At 34.2% G+C, this 16,662-nt stretch overlaps 1 protein-coding gene across 8 annotated transcripts in view; it reads left to right on the top strand.

The window, feature by feature from the left end:
- Nucleotides 1–2,037: 2,037 nt before the first annotated feature.
- The window catches only part of Cerk (Ceramide kinase), a 65,893-nt gene continuing 51,268 nt past the window's right edge, over nucleotides 2,038–16,662 (top strand). For 2 of the 8 annotated variants that reach the window (XR_012413312.1, XM_073991099.1), the window contains exon 1: nucleotides 2,195–3,206. The gene's annotated coding sequence lies outside the window, so the exon portion shown is untranslated. Of the gene's footprint in view, nucleotides 3,207–16,662 lie in introns of all 8 variants that reach the window. The other 6 variants (XR_012413315.1, XM_073991134.1, XR_012413313.1 and 3 more) reach the window with 4 other exon arrangements.

The following is a 16,662-nucleotide window of genomic DNA, read 5'->3' as shown; positions in this document are numbered from 1 at the left end:
CTGCTTTCATCAAAACAAACAAATCAGCTCTTTTCTATTTATTGTACATACAAAAATAGGAAGGGCTCTAAAACGAAAAGTTACACATGGGTTCACACATCATTTTGATAGATGAAATTTTTTATATGGATCACACTATGTGTACAACATGTAGATGTAAAAAATGCAAAACATACACATAAAATACACGTAATGTAATATAGCTATTAGTTGCTACTTCTTTCTTGCATTTGTTTGTTCTTGTACTTACGTCATTACTGTGCTTGTCGTCCGCCTGTATTCCCCCATGTATGTATGTGAGTATGGTTGTTCGCTTAGTGCGAATGTGCGTCTGTGTGTTCGTTGCACAGATTCGAGGTGTTGCCAGACTTTCTGGATAATTCTAGACCAAGGAGACTTTGGGGTATAAATACAGGGGAACTGGCAATGACAAGTGAGTTGTGTTTTAAGCGTTGAACTGAACAGATCGGTTAAAGAATAGCTGCGTGCTAACTAGAGACTTGCTGTGTGCTTAGTAATTAAAGTCGGTTCTGAATAAGTTTAATAAAGTAAATAAAGCATTGTAGAAACGTAATCTAAAACGAACCCTGTTTTATTTGGTACAAATCGTACTGGGAAATAAAACAACGTCTACACGGAGATTAGTTAAATCTAATTCCGTAACAATACGTTAAATAAGGTATTATTTACAGATTAGGAAAGTAATTGCTCAGCTAGGCTTTGATATTAACGAAATAGGCCTCGATGACTGTCAGTTTTGTTGGTTAGTGTGTACTATGCTTAATGAATACACGGCAATGATGGAAACGTAATTATTCTTGGATTTAAATGAGCAAATCTTATTTTTTTTTGTAAAATATAATATAATTTAATACAGACTAAGAAATTGAATTTTGTCGACGTTTCGACTTAAGGTCGCTCCAAACCTGAAATAATAGGGGTGTCTTTTTACTTACTAAATGTTGCTGAAATATTTTTTTAGCAACTTTTCCTTTATACAACTGTCAAAATCTACAACATTAGTAATAATTATTACTAATTATCACGTAAAAAGACACAGCTAATATAAAATCTAAAAAATCTTACCGTTTGCCAGTGGTCGGAACTCTTGACTGCATCCGGAATTTTATTAAGTTCGTCCATTATCTCCAGCCACTATCTCTTTGCATTGCCGCAAATTTTCCATCACCCAATCCTTGTCGGGTGCCACCGTGGTGCAATGGTATGCACGCCCGCCTTGCACGCAGAAGGTCGGGGGTTCGATTACCCGGCCAGGCAACATCAAACATGTTTTCAACGGTGGCAAAATACCCCTCAGTAATGTTGGCGACATTTCCTGAGTATTTCAGCATTGAAAAACTTCTCCATAAGTGGTGTCTTAAGACACGCCGTTCGGACTCGGCGATAAACAGTAGGCCCCATATGAGAGATATGAGAGAAGTCTCCCTTTTCCCGTATGGGATGTTGTGGAACAATGTTTTTTTTTTTCAATCCTTTGTTGGCTTCCAGGAAAGTTAGAAGCGCAGAGTGCTGAGCAATGCTTGCTCTAGGACAACGAGGTTTTTTCCCTAAAAATAAAAAGAAACAATTACAATAAATAAAAATTAGAATAATTTATGTTTTACTTATACAATTAAAATAAATGAAAATAAGAATAATTTATGTTTTGCTTACGCGCTCTCCATTTTGTGTGCATCTTTTTTGACACTTGCCATTCTACCGATATTCGTCGCTCAAGTTTGCCGATTTTTTGTCGAAAACTTTGATTTACAGAATAGCGGTAATATCGGGAATTCAACGGAACATTTTCGTATATGTACATGTACGTATGTAACCGGATGTTACCATTTTTTTTATTTTACCATGACCGTCACCGACACCGACAAAAATCGGTAAAATTCAAACACACATTTTTATTTAAGTTTTTTTTTTTTGTTATAAATTTAATACCTACCTGTCAAATCAATAATGCTTTTATCGGTCTTTAACGATAATTGTTGGCAATTGTATATAATCGCACTACTGGTATTCATGGCTTCCAGTCCAATTTATTAAATTTACAAACAAAAAATGAGTAAAAACGCTTGATGCCTGTACCCGAGAACCTTTCATTTTTTAAAAATTAATACCTACTTTAATGAACGAAGAAATTATGTGTGGCACACTTAAGCATTTAACCGACGACAAACGAGAAAAATCAACGGGTAGTTTGTGTTCGCACACTGTATGCTCTCATTAGTTCAATTCACACTCTCAGACCGTAATGTTTGGAGTTCGCCTGTTTGCGGTATCGGTGTAATTTTTACGGTACATAACTGGGTGTTCATGTTTTTAGCTGCGCGTGATTAGAAAATGTTGGTTGTGCACTTTTGCTGACTTCGTAAGCAAAATTTTAAAGATTGACAAAAGAAAAGGTCAACGAAAGTTAAGCACCATAATTTGTATAATAATGGTCATTGATAAACAAAATAACCGAAAAAATCGCGAAACTATAAATGAATGAATTATACTAGTCTATTTCCGAAAGGAAACAATCAATAAAGCAGTAACAATAACAAAATCATCACAGAGAACTGAAACGAAAAATCAACAAAAGAAAGCAGAAAATAATTGGTTAATGAATGTGGTTACTGTGGCCTCAAGTGGAATTGTTTGTATTTTTTGTGAAACGTTATTGTTTGCAATGTAAAAAAAGCGTCATCGCTTATGCATAATCGGGCGGTCGAGAAGGTTTCTATATAAAGAATATTACAACATTTAACAGTAAAACATTTCGTTTATTTGCTCAATTCATGAATTTGCTGCTTGCTGTTCTACGCTGAGAACATTCGACCCCCATGCAAGTACAAAGGAATGAGGTTACATTCGTTTTAGCAGAATTGGATAAAATATCTGAGACTTTGCGTTAATAAGTAGGTACGAACACCACACACCGTCAATTGTTATTGTATGTAATGCAACAACAAAACATATTCGCAGCAATTCTGAGAGAATTTTATTTTATATTGCGCTTTTACATTTATTCGCCACTCCATATTGAGAAAACATGTTACCACTACTAACCGGTCTCTAACATAAAAAAACAAACAAGCGTTGAGCGGAATACGATTTCCAGAGATACTAAGATAATTACCAAACAAAACACCATAACCATCTACATACATACACAGATACATCAGATAAACGAATCAACAAACTCTGACACGGTAAGTTGTCGTTTGTTTTCAATTCTTCGGTGCGGTGGTGAAGTGCAAATTTGCGATAATAATACAAGAAAAAAAAAAACAAAGTCAGAATTATCGCTTCAATTTTCACTACCTGTGATTTTCAAATCTACACGAAAACAAAATGAAGCAAGGAGCAATGTTAAGATCTGTTGGGTCGAATCTTCAGCACTCTTCGTTAAAATCTTCAAGATATTATTTTAGATGCCACCCTTGTCAAACAAAGCATTTCAGATAATATCCCGTTTGCAATTAACCGGATTTAATAAACCCACTGGGTTTCAAATGTCCATACTATAGCGCAAACGTCAAATAAATCCTCATAATGAAGGCTAACCCGGCAAAATGCTAATGCAAACGCCGTTTAAAAAGTCAGTCATCGTTTGGCTCCATTGTACCATGCTTGTCCCTATATTCTCGCTTTGAAATTTCAAACCAGTACTTGAATGCTGTAACTCATTTTTCGAGTTAACGACAAAAATCGGTAAAAAAACGTGAAAAATTAATGAAGTGTCAAGGTTTCTCCACATAATTGAGTTGTGGCTATGATTAAATAGTTTCAATGCAGAACTGAAGAATTTCTTCCGAAGTTTTCCAGTAGTCCTGTTTTACATAAAACACCGTTTGCATTTCAACTTTTTGTCGGATTGGCTTTCTTTATGAATATTTATTTGACGTATACGCAATGGAATTGACATATGAAATCCAGTAAATTTATTATATCTGGTTGTATGCAAACGTACTATTAAGCCGTAAAAACATTCAACGTTTCCGTAAAGCTGGGCGTCAATTCTGATAAAAGAATAAGAGAGCAAGGGTAACATAGATAGAATTTTTCTTTATTCTTTTATCAGAAATGACGCCCAACTTTACTGAAACGTTGGATGTGTTTACGGCTTTAAACTCATTTTTTTGCACAAGCACACAGAACAGTAGTGGGATTCTGTAACTCATTTTTGCTGTTACCGACAAAAATCGGTAAAATTAAATCGCAAAATTATGACTAAAAACATAAAGAAAATTTGACATCACTGTTTGTGTCGGTAGAGGCTAGCGACTACTTTTTATTCATCGTTAACTTACCGAAAAATTTCGTTAATTATCGAAATTATAAGCATTTTCATTTTACCGACAATTATCGATAACAGCAAAAATGAGTTACAGAATCTCGCACTACTGGTGTTTCTTGGAATTTACGTTATTTTATGCAATTGACAACTTTGGCTACATTACGCTATATGTTTTTCACGTGTATGACATCAGCTGGTGTGTGGATTAGTATACCTAAAGTGACAAAATACATATAAAAATATATATAGTGTAATTTGCCCATTAAATTATACATTTTTCATAAAACATATTAGGTGTAAAGGTGCAAAACCAATGAAATAGTCGCTTGCTTCCAGCGTACACGCAGAGAAAAAAATATGATTTATCCAACTATATTCGAAGAGCAAAATATGTATAGTAAAGATATTGTTAAATTCCAAATGTAGTATTGCGATTCCAACAATTGGGTTTTGTTAAATCCAAAAATAGTTTTTGTCAACTGGACAATAGTTCTCTCTTTTCTTCGACAATTTTTTCTCTTCTCTCGCTATTCGATGCCGTGTTGAAAAAAAACAATTATGGTGAGTTTTGTTTGTATGACATGATGCCTTTATCTTTGTTTTTGTGTGTATGTATACCAACAATGAGACACTTGTTTTTATTTGTTTCTGTTTTGTTTCATTCTTCTAACTTCATTGTGCTTTGAGGTTTGGTGTTATACCGGAGTTTATTATGGTGTTTAATTATTCCTTATGTTGTGGTTGGTGCTTGTGGCTTTTTGTTTGTCTTTGTTGTCAGACAATGCAGCAAACCATGTATTGTGTTCATCAATGATTGCAATATTATACGCGACATTTATATCCAAGTTATGTGAAAAGTGTATATGAGAAGTGTATACACTCAAATCAAAAATTTCTGGGCTGGTTTTCTGGGTTGACAATACTTTTTGTAAACAAAATTAGATTATGATAGTTCCTACGATTTTTGCAATATTGCGGAAATTCGAAAGTTGTTTTTGTTTTCTATGTTTGGAACAAAAGATGGTATTTTTGGATTTGGATTACAATGTTTGAACAAAACAAATACATTTTTGGAACCAACACAGATATTTTTGTTCCAACAAAAGCGAAAAATATTTTTTTATCTGCGTGTACGTAAAATACATACTTTTGAAAAATTTGCAATAGTTTTGTTTCGTATTTTCCATATGAACAATACAAAACAAAACATAACCCACGTTTACCGAACTCGCTGTTTTGGAAAGTTTGTGACTTTTTGTGATTGGTACGGGAGTCGTTTTGTTTGTTTGCGTTCATTGCTTGCTTGACGCTGAATTTCACGTTAAGGTTAAGGTTAAGAATAAAAAAGAAAAGGGCAACCCAGTTCGAAATTTCCTCGGCCTTCTTTATTCTTTTATTTTTATTATGTCAGAAATGAAGCAGGGAAGCAGGCGGCAATTGTCGGTTAGGTGAAAATAGAGTTGAGCAGGGTTTAAAATGCTAATGCCATATTAGCAAAAGCACCGAATATTTGCAGCTTTGCCTGCTAAAATTTCTTCGAAATATGTTTAGCAACAATGAACAACGGCAACATGTAGCAACAAATTTCACAAAAATATTGCTAGCGATGCTGATGCTATTTGATATTAGGTCTGTACGATAAACCAAAAGTTTGTACAAACTTTTACAAAATGCTGTCCGATAACAAACTTGTTCATTAAAAGAGAACTGACAGAACTTGCAAGTAGTTGCAAGAACTTGCAAATACTTTTTACTTGCGAAGTTATCGAACAGGCCTATTGTTGCTATAATAAAAAAGCATCGGATACGCATACTCATATTTTGCAGCACACGTGATCAACACATATCAGACACTTTCATACGGGCAAAATGTGCCTCATCGAAATAATGGTTTTAGACCGCAAGTATGTTTGGACGAAATGTGTTTCAGACAATTTGGAGTCGATTGAGCAATGTCCGTCCGTCTGTCTGGCTGGAGCGCACGATAACTCTCGAACGGATCAATTGATTCGATCCAAAATTTGGCTTTCGTAATATTTTGTCCAAACTTAGTTTAAGTTCGAAGATGGGTTATATCGGTCCACTCCTTCCGGTACCTCCCCCACAAAAGTTCGAAAATGATCGGAAAATTTGTACGTACGATAACTCTTGAAGGGAGTAACCGATTTGGTCCATACTTTGCAAATCGTGAAATGTCTATCAGACTTAGATGAGTTTCCAATATGGACTCAATCGGTCCATTCCTTTGGGTACCTCCCACACAAAATTTTGGATAAGTTCCGTTTAGGACCTGCTCTCGAATCGCTTTGACTTTTGTTTTAGCAACTTGTATCCGCTGCCCCCCATACGACGGTACAAGTTTCATCAGGGCCAAGTCCACACTTCCTGAGAAAATAGCCCCAAAGTTGCAAAAAAAACCCTATGACACCGTGTGAGGTGGTTGGAGCGCAAGATAACTCTCGAACGGATCTGCCGATTCGGTCCAAAATTTGGCCTTAGTAATATTTTGTCCAAACATAGTTTAAGTTCGAAGATAAGCCATATCGGTCCTTTCCTTCGGGTACCTCCACCACAAAAATTCAAAAATGTTCGGAAAAATTGTTCCTACGGTAACTCTTGAAGGGAGTGGCCGAATTGGTCCATACTTTACACATCCTAATGTGTCTACCAGATATAGATCAGGTTCAAATATGGACTGTATTTGTCCACTCCATCCGGTACCTCCCACACAAAATTTCGGATAAGTTCACTTTAAGACCTACAATCGAATCACTTTGATTTTTGTGGAAGCAACTTGCATTCGCTGCCTCAATTACGATGGTAAAATTTTTTCAGGGGCAAGTCCATACTTCTTGAGCAAACAGCCCGAAAGGTGTAAAAACTCCCTATGGCAACATATGTAGTGGCTGGAGATCCACTTCCATAATGGTCAATGTCGATCCATTCCTTTAAGTATCGCCTCCGAAAAACTTTTGATCTTTAATCCTAATCAAAATTTTTGTCGGTTAATACATCCAACATTTTTAAAACCCCCTAAATACATAAGTTTTTTTTGGGAAAAAATTGTTTCAATATACACAGGCTGAGGGTATATCTCTGTCAGCAAAGCTGACTGATACTTTTTTACTTGTTATTACTGCGTTGGCAACTCTAATCAAAAAACTACCCTCGGATGCTAATTCGTTCTTGCGAATGGTCAGCCGACTGCTAAATATGTAGAGTGGTTGTCGATTATGCCTAAAGAAAAAAGATTAGGCGTAAAAACAAAATAAGCAAAAATGTACAAAAATAAATATGCATTCGGTTGCTTATTTAGCCGTGTGTGTCAATATTGTGTAGCAGTTGAAGTGTACAGCTAATGTTAATGTTTTTAGATGCTGGCTGTTAAACCCTGCACGCAGAAAAATTTATGTTAGAGATATGTTTGGATCCAAACAAATAAATGTTTGGGACCGGTTGCAAACAAATATATGTTTGGATCCAAACATAATATGTTTGGGTCCAAACAAATATGTGTTTGCAACATTTTGTAACATATCTCAATTTGATATGTTTGGGTAAAACATATTTTTTATGTTAGAACATTTTTTTCATGGGTGGAGAGAGGATGTTTGTTAATGAGAGTAATAACAGTGCTCTCGCGGCTGTGAAATGCTGTTTTATAATGAAGAGTTGTGTGTATTGTATAATAGAAGACGTAGAAGCGAAGAAGAGGGCTTTGGTGGTATGTATGCGACAAACTCGTGTGTTTCTTGTTTTGTTGTTGTTAACCAACTTAGCAGCCGAAGAAGAATAGAAGAAATGATATGAATTATATTTTTTTTCTTTCTTCAGTGTTTTAGATGCCTTTGTAGAGTCAAGACGGTAAAGTGAGTGAATAAATCAGTGTTTTGTGTTTTCTTAAAGAAATTGTGCTTTTTAGTAAATTAAATGCCCAATACATTTTATAATTGAATCGGAAAGTTGAATGGAATTATTTTATTGGACAAGGAAGAAATCGCATTTAATATTGGTAATTACATACATACTTATGTATATTTGAAATATGGCATATCCATATTTATTTAATACATTACATAATCATTTGATTCTAGATGCCGATTCCCCGCTGATGATTTCAACTATGAGGACAATTTGTTTTATTTCACAACTATGAAGAAGCGTTCAACTACGTTTCTATATATTTTTCCTTTTTAAAAGTGTGACTATTTACAAATTTTTTCAATCAGTTTTTCTTTTATTAAAGTGTGTCATATATTTCTTTGGAATTTTGTATGTACCTATGTGTTTGTTGTTCTTTTGCCTTTCAGTAAACAACCTCAACATTTGTGTGTATACTATAGAGATTGCCAGTGAGTTCTTACTGAGAGCAAATGAGCACACATCTCAAAGTGTATTACATTGAATTTTACGCTCCCTTGCTCTCAGTAAGCGCCCACTGGTGCATGTGTTTGATTTTTTGTGCCTTTTGGGTTTGTACTTTTTTGCACCCAAACATATAAAATGTTTGCACCCAAACATAAAATTGTTTCCACCAAAACATATATATCTTTGCACCCAAACATAAATATCTTTGCACCCAAATATATATATTTTTGCACCCAAACATATCATTGTTTGCACCCAAACATATATATCTTTGCACCCAAACATAAATATCTTTGCACCCAAACGTATATATGTTTGCACCCAAACATATATTTGTTTGCAGACCCAAACATATATATGTTTGCTGCAAAATATGTTTGGGACATATGTTAGAGAGGCCGTTTTTTGCGTGTCGAGTTGAGGCATATGGGCAAACTGAATGCCTCGGCATAAGCAGCATGGCATTCTTGCTTAAAGCCGGATGATGGCGTTTTACGCCACCTTATATGGTTTCAATCTGTCAATTCTTTTGTTATTGTGAGTATGAAAAAATAAACAAACATTTCGACATATTGACGAATTTTCGGCCAAAAATTAGTTGTTGTTTGCTACTTACTTTACGTGGTAAATAGATCTTGGTTGGGCGTCATTTCTGATAGAAGAATAAAATATTTTTTCTTTTATCAGAAATGGCTCCCAACTTTACTGAAACGTTGGATGTGTTTTCCGCTTTAGACATTTGTGGTAAAAGAATAAAGAGCGGCCGAGCTAAATTCGAACTAGGTCGCCCTTTGCTATTTAGTTATCTATCAGAAATTACTTAATTAAGAATGAAGATTTAATAAATGTAGAAGTACTATTGCTATAAGAGTCAAATGTTAAAAACATAAGACCCAAACTCAATCAGCTCGTTGCTTGCTTTGCTCTAGTACAATAATAAATGAAAACTGGCAACTAGTTCGAATTTGTCTCCGCCGTTCTTTATTCTTTTACCAGAAATGAAGCGACGCAAACAAGAAAACATCCATTGAGTTTTGGCCTTTAAAGCCTCGGTACATTAGCTGTTGGATTTCTCGCTTAAGCGTACTAGTTCGAATTTATCTCGGCCGTTCTTTATTCTTTTATCGGTAATGACTTAAAGCCGAAAACACATACAATGTTTCAGTAAATTTGGGCGTCAATTCTGATAAAAGAATAAAGAAAAATTCAATGTGTTTACGGCTTAAGGCTGATTGTTGTTGTGTTCCAGAATTGCAAGAATCTACAAATTTTTACCATTTATTTCGATAACATAAGGGAAAAATTGCTATCGTAGTAAAATTTTGTAGATTCTTGCAGGTTCAGGAACAAAGCTTATACATATATCATTGGCACAAACAAATTCAGATGTTGAACATGCATTACGTATTACTATAGGGTGTCGAACAATTTTATACCCTTAAGTGATATGATAACGGGAACGGGGTAATGACGAATGTTGTTTGTTTTTGTTGTTGTTTTTTAAGTATGCCAAATAATGAAATCCAGAACAATTGTACTTGTGTTCGATACAAAAATCAATAAATGTTTACGTGTCTACAACAACAGAACCGCTACAAAAATCTGTTTTCACTCCGTATGAGGTGGATGGACGACCAGTTGATTTCGTGTACCTCATCGGTGTATTGTTTATGGAACGCACTGCAGGCTGCAAAGGCATATAAAAATTCCATTGTGGGATGTTCAATTAAATACATACATACGTACATACATTCCTATGTTAAAAGTTGAGCATATTGTTTGGACAGTGATTAAAAATTTGTTTATGTATTTCTGTAAATGCAAAGATTTGAAAAATCCCATTGTCAAAACAATTATACATATATACATACATACCTTCATATTTTAGGTTTGAAGATCAGTAATTAAAAACTCCAAACATTTACAACTATATGCACATGCAACCACAATATAATAAACCTCGATATTGATCTCCAAAGTGAAACGGATTCATGTATGAATGTCATCTCAAATTTTTAATTTTCAAACAGAAACCATAGCAGAATTAATTATAATCGCCAACAGGTTTTCTTATATCGTTCATTTTTAATTCAATCTTTCAATTTCTAATTCAACTAATTAATTGCTTGAGTCACGTGCAAAAAAAAAACCGGAATCTCTTGTTCTTACACAATCGCCAACAAACCGGTATGTGAGAATTTATCAAGATTTTCTTATTAGATGTGTAGCAGACTTTGCAATAGACATTGCTTTAGAAAAAATTCCTGTGAAAAAGCCATTAATTAAATATGTACATATTTAAAGTCTATTTGTATTATTTAAACATGATTGATTTTATTCAGAGTTCCATTAGATCTTATAAATTATTCTTAATTAAGTCGGGGATGGCATCCTTTCTTTAATCCGAAATCGCACACAATTTTTGAGTAAAATTTTGTTTCATTTCTGGCAAAAGAATAAAGAAAAATTCGATCAACGTTGCCCTTGGTATTTTATTCTTTTATCAGAAATGACGCCTTTACTCTAAAGTTGGATGTTTAGATTTAAAATACTCTATTAAAAAATTCAAAGAAATGTTGGATTTATATTTTGCTAATAATATAATCGAGTCTGTAAGGATTGCAATGTCCATAGATTGAATAAATAAAAAAGAATATTAAAAACATTTACATAACATATTTTTTTATTTCAAAGCCTTGCTAGGCCATAACAATGTATTACATAAAGAATTAGAATGTTTGAAATTAAGCATAATAAATGCTTACACCTGGGAAGTTTTAACGGTTTCTGAAACTACAATGTTCATATATGTGAAAAAAAACAAACAAATCGCCGGAGGGATTTTCAAATAAATCGCGGCCAAAGTTCACATTTTTAGGGCCTTTTTAGGTTTTTTCGATTTTGCTTGGAAACCGCAAGCCCTATGGAAATGGGATTAAAGAAAATGTTAGTAGATATTACCATTTTTGAGAGATAGAAGTTCAAATTTTGACAATTTACTGACTGCATCGTCTCCTTATTAAAGAAGGCCATGACTGCAATTTCCCAACTTAAACTTATATATCTCAAAAATGGTACAACCTAGGAAAAAAATACGAAAACCAATCTTATAGAGAATTTTTACAACTATAAGATTTTTCAAGCAAATCGTGAAAACCTAACAGAAAAGAAGTAAAAAAGTATCAGTCGACTTTGCTGACAGAGATATACCCTCAGCCTGTGTATATTGAAACAATTTTTTCCCAAAAAACGTATGGATTTAGGGGGTTTTAAAAATGTTGGGCGTTTGAACCGACAAAAATGATGATTAGGATTAAATATCAAAAATTTTGCGGAGGAGATACTAAAAAGAATGGATCTGCAGCCACTACATTTGGTATCATAGGGGTATTTTACACCCTTCGGGCTGTTTGCTCAAGAAGTATGGACTTGCCCCTGAAAAAACTTTTACCATCGTAATGCAAGTAAGCGAATGCAAGTTGCTTCAACAAAAATCAAAGTGATTCCATATCAGGTCTTAAAGTGAACTTATCCTAATTTTTGTGTGGGAGGTACCGGATGGAGTGGACAAATATAGTCCATATTTGAACCTGATCTATATCTTGTAGATATATTAAGATGTGTAAAGTATGGACCAATTCGGCCACTCCCTTCAAGAGTTACCGTACGAACAATTTTTCCGAACATTTTTGAACTTTTGTGGGGGAGTCAGGTACCTCCCGATATGGCTTATCTTCGAACTTAAACTATGTTTGGACAAAATATTAGTAAGGCCAAATTTTGGATCGAATCGGCAAATCCGTTCGAGAGTTATCAGGCGCTCCATCCACCTCACACGGTGTCATAGGGGTTTTATGCAACTTTCAGGCTATTTCCTCAGGAAGTATGGACTTGCCCCTGATGAAACTTGTACCGTCGTATGGGGGCAGTGAATACAAGTTACTAAAATAAAAATTAAAGCGATTCGAGAGATGGCTGAACTTTTCCAACATTTTGTGTGGGAGGTACCCGGAGGAGTGGACCGATTGAGTCCATATTGAAACCTTATCTAAGTCTGGTACACATTTTACGATGGGCAAAGTATAGACCAAATCGGTTACTCCATTCAAGAATTATCGTGCGCACAAATTTTCCGAACATTTTGAACTGTTGTGGGGGAGGTACCGGAAGGAGTGGACCATCTTCGATCTTAAACTAAGTTTGGGCAAAATATTACGAAAGCTAAAATTTGAACCGAAACGGTTCATCCGTTCGAGAGTTATCGTGCGCCAGACAGACAGACGGACGGACATTGCTCAATCGACTCCAAATTGTCTGAAACACATTTCGTCCAAACATACTTGGGGTCTAAACCCATTATTTCGATGAGGCACATTTTGCCCGTATGAAAGTGTATATACCTTCGTTAGCATAAATGCTGAGGGTATAAAAAACCTAAAATTGTGACCTGAAGTTCTATATCTCAAAAATGGTAAACCCTAGGAACAAATCATAACGGTAAATCCTCTGGAGAATGTTCACAGCGACAAAATTTTCTTTAGTCACATTTCGATAGGACTTACGGTTTCCAAGCAAAATCGCGAAAACCTAAAATAATCCTAAAATGTGAATATTGACCGCGATTTATTTAAAAATCCTTCCAGCGATTTTTTCTTGTTTTTGGATTTTTCTCATTTATGAACATTGCTGTCTCAGAATCAGCGAAAACTTCCCAGGTGTAAGCGGTTTTCATTCAAAGTTAGTTAAGGTGCACCCTGCATGACATTGTTTTATAGGTGGCCATACAGTCATAACATTATCCCAATTTGAACTTCTATATCTCAATATGGTAAAACCTACGAAAATGCCATTGAGGTCAATCTTGTAGAGAATTTTCACTGCTACAACATTTTCTTTAATCTCATTTCGATAAAGCATGCGGTTTCCAAGCAAAGTCGTGAAAACCTAAAAAGCCCTCCGTCGATTTTTTTTTGTTTTTTGATTTTTCCCATCTATGAACATTGTAGTTTCAGAAATCGCAAAAACTTACCAGGTGTAAGCACCTTTCATTTAAATTTAGTTAAGGCACCGTGTATATTTTCAAAAAAAAAAAAAAAAAATACTAAAGACTACTTTTCTACCCTCCCAAACCACTAAATATGAATTTTAAGGAAAATCGGTTGAAAATTTTAGGTATAAAAAATCTCACATCATAAAATAGAAAAACGCCTTTTTAAAAAAGTGGCACATGTGGTAAGAAATGACTAGCTTCCAAAATCGATTTGGCGGTGGTCATATTTGGTCATTTTTTTTAAAGTTTAAATATATTTAGAAAATATTTGTAAAAAAAATAATTTCCAATATACATACAAACATTGATTTTACTACGCTAATTTTACACATTTCTTTGTTCTTTTTTAAATGTTATGAAAGTACTCACCATAAACATCCCGATTTATATTAATTTTATCACATTTCTGTATACACACAACAAAAAAGTATATTTTATAACGTAAAATCTTTCTAGTCTAATATGGGGAAAGGCTGGTTGATGCAGGACTTTCCAAATGCTATTAAATTGTTTGTACGTACTCGGACATAACCGGTAATGATTCTTCATAGTCACTTTTTCGAAAATAACTTCAAACACTAGAAATTTCTAGCCAAATTGCTTACAAAGGTACATTACTTACAATCATGCCAATATTACGTCAGGAACATAATTTTTTCTATCGGAATCAATGACAAAACTACTAAGAACGATAGAGAACTAATTATTCCACCATTCGGATTACTAAAATGGCATAAAAAGCGAAAAATTTGGAAATTTTTAATCGACTATTGTAGTGCATCATTTTCAATGATCAATTTAAAATGCCCATTGTTACCGGTAAGATTTTATTATAACCGTACTGTAAACGGAACATTTTTATATGCCATCTTAAAGACAACTTTTCAGCCTACAAAATTGTTTTTGAGATTGTTAAAAGATCTCAACTAGTTTCCAAGTTATCAACGTTTACATTTTTTATTTCAGGTTGCATAATTTTCAGTGCAGTCACTGTCTATTAGCCTGCAGAATATCGAGACATTCCCTTTGTGAATTAACAAGCAGAAATATATCTTGAGCATAGCAAAAGGTGGAAAGTTAAATTGATAACATAGCTTTCTAATCAATATGGAAGTAGAATTAAATGCTTTGGTCAAGTCAAGAAATCTTACATTCTTTTAAATTCTGCCTAAAGGCCTCGACACATAAGAAGCATGGCATTCTTGCTTAAGTCATATCTAGTAAAAGACTAAAGACCAAGTTCCACCTAATTCAAATGTGATTCTGAAATGATTTTATTATGTCGAACTTGGTCTTTTAGTCTTTTACCAGATATGACTTAAGCAAGAATGTCATGCTTCTTATGTGTCGAGGCCTTAATAGTACATATGATTTCCAATTTCCATGATTTTCATCTGTCTAGACCACACACGTGAGAGATAGGCTAGTATTATCCTACTAATTACAATATGTTGAACGCATTCCTGTGTAGTACGAAGTTCGGACCTGTGCACTGTGGTCCCAGCCCGCGACAGAAATACAAAAATCGATGTCTACAAATTATGATTGTAACTATTCAAATCTATCTTAGACACATCAAATTTTAGTATTCCGACTTTCTTTTTACAACTTCTAACGGTACTTGCTAAAGCAGAGCCACAGAAGTGAGCATTTCCATTTGAAGAAATTGAGACATTGAAATTTCCATTAACGTAGTGACAAGTTACAAGTGATATCACAAAAAAGTAATGTGTAAAATTACTATTGTAAGAAATGGAAGTTAATGTTAATGGTATTGTTATTGTTTTTAATTGGTAACATCATAAAGTTGTACATATCTTTATTTTGTAGTAATTTTTTTTTTTTGAAATGTGTTTTTGTGTGTGTTTTTTATTTAATATTGTGAAAAGAATTAGACTTTTAGTACCTTGGATCCTCGCGGATCCTCACGTTATTTTTATTTAAATGTTCGTAGAAGTGTCCAGAATTAGAAAAAAATTATGTCGTCTGCCGAAAGTTGCCGAGCGGTATTCAGTTTTCATTATACTGAGTATACTCGGATTTTTGTGAATGTTAAGTATAGGGTTTTTGGGGTGTTTTCAAGCAATCGGAGTTGTTGTTTTGCATTTTGTTTCGATATTATTTTATAAAAACTTATGTTTTTATGATTACAGTATGAATGTGTGTTTTCATATTTGTATGTTTTTGAAATATGGTGTACAAATTCAATTCCAGCATGGGACGGACGGTATTCGAAGAAATTTTAGCAAACCTTCAGGTGGATGTTGCGGGATATGATTTATCTAAGTTGTCAGATCGTATACACTATCCCTGCATAGGAATTTCAAAAATGTGGATACAGAACAAGAAAACAACAAAATTGATAAACATCATGCAAAGTGACTTGCTATAAAAGACACCATTATTTTTGAAACATACATGCCACTTCAAGAATTATCTGCCGTTGAAAGTAAAAACGATTTAAGCTCCACACGGAAATGGTTAAATTGTCAATCAGGACCACCTATGTGGTTTTGTTTACTGTTTATATATCCTGGTACATTTTTAGTCGATCTGGGAACTCTCCAAATCGAGATATCCTGTAGCTAATATATATTGTTATAGACGCCAACCCATCCTCGCGAACTAAAAATCTCATAAAACATCTTAGTTTCCAGATATTCCCTGTTTGAGACCTATAGTACATTGTTTACATCTAATATAATCTGGTAGGCCCTTGGTCGATATGTTATCCCACCTAGTGAGAATATTCTGTGCTTCATATTGTTGATACTTGTTACCAGTTAATTCTTGTCAAGAATAAAATGCATAAAATGTCTTGATTTTTACATACGTTTTTGTAGAAAATTTAGGCCAAATACTTAAATATGCCAAATATCTGGAGTTATCATGATGAATTTTGGCAGGAATGTTTGATATAAATTAAACACGCGATATGTCAAATTGCAGC

The sequence above is a fragment of the Musca autumnalis genome, unplaced genomic scaffold (assembly GCF_047663935.1).
Source record: "Musca autumnalis isolate F117 unplaced genomic scaffold, ASM4766393v1 scaffold_1, whole genome shotgun sequence".
In the NCBI taxonomy this organism is placed as follows: Eukaryota; Metazoa; Arthropoda; class Insecta; order Diptera; family Muscidae; genus Musca; species Musca autumnalis.
Note: the sequence above shows the minus strand (reverse complement) of the source record. Positions and strands in the feature narration are given on the sequence as shown.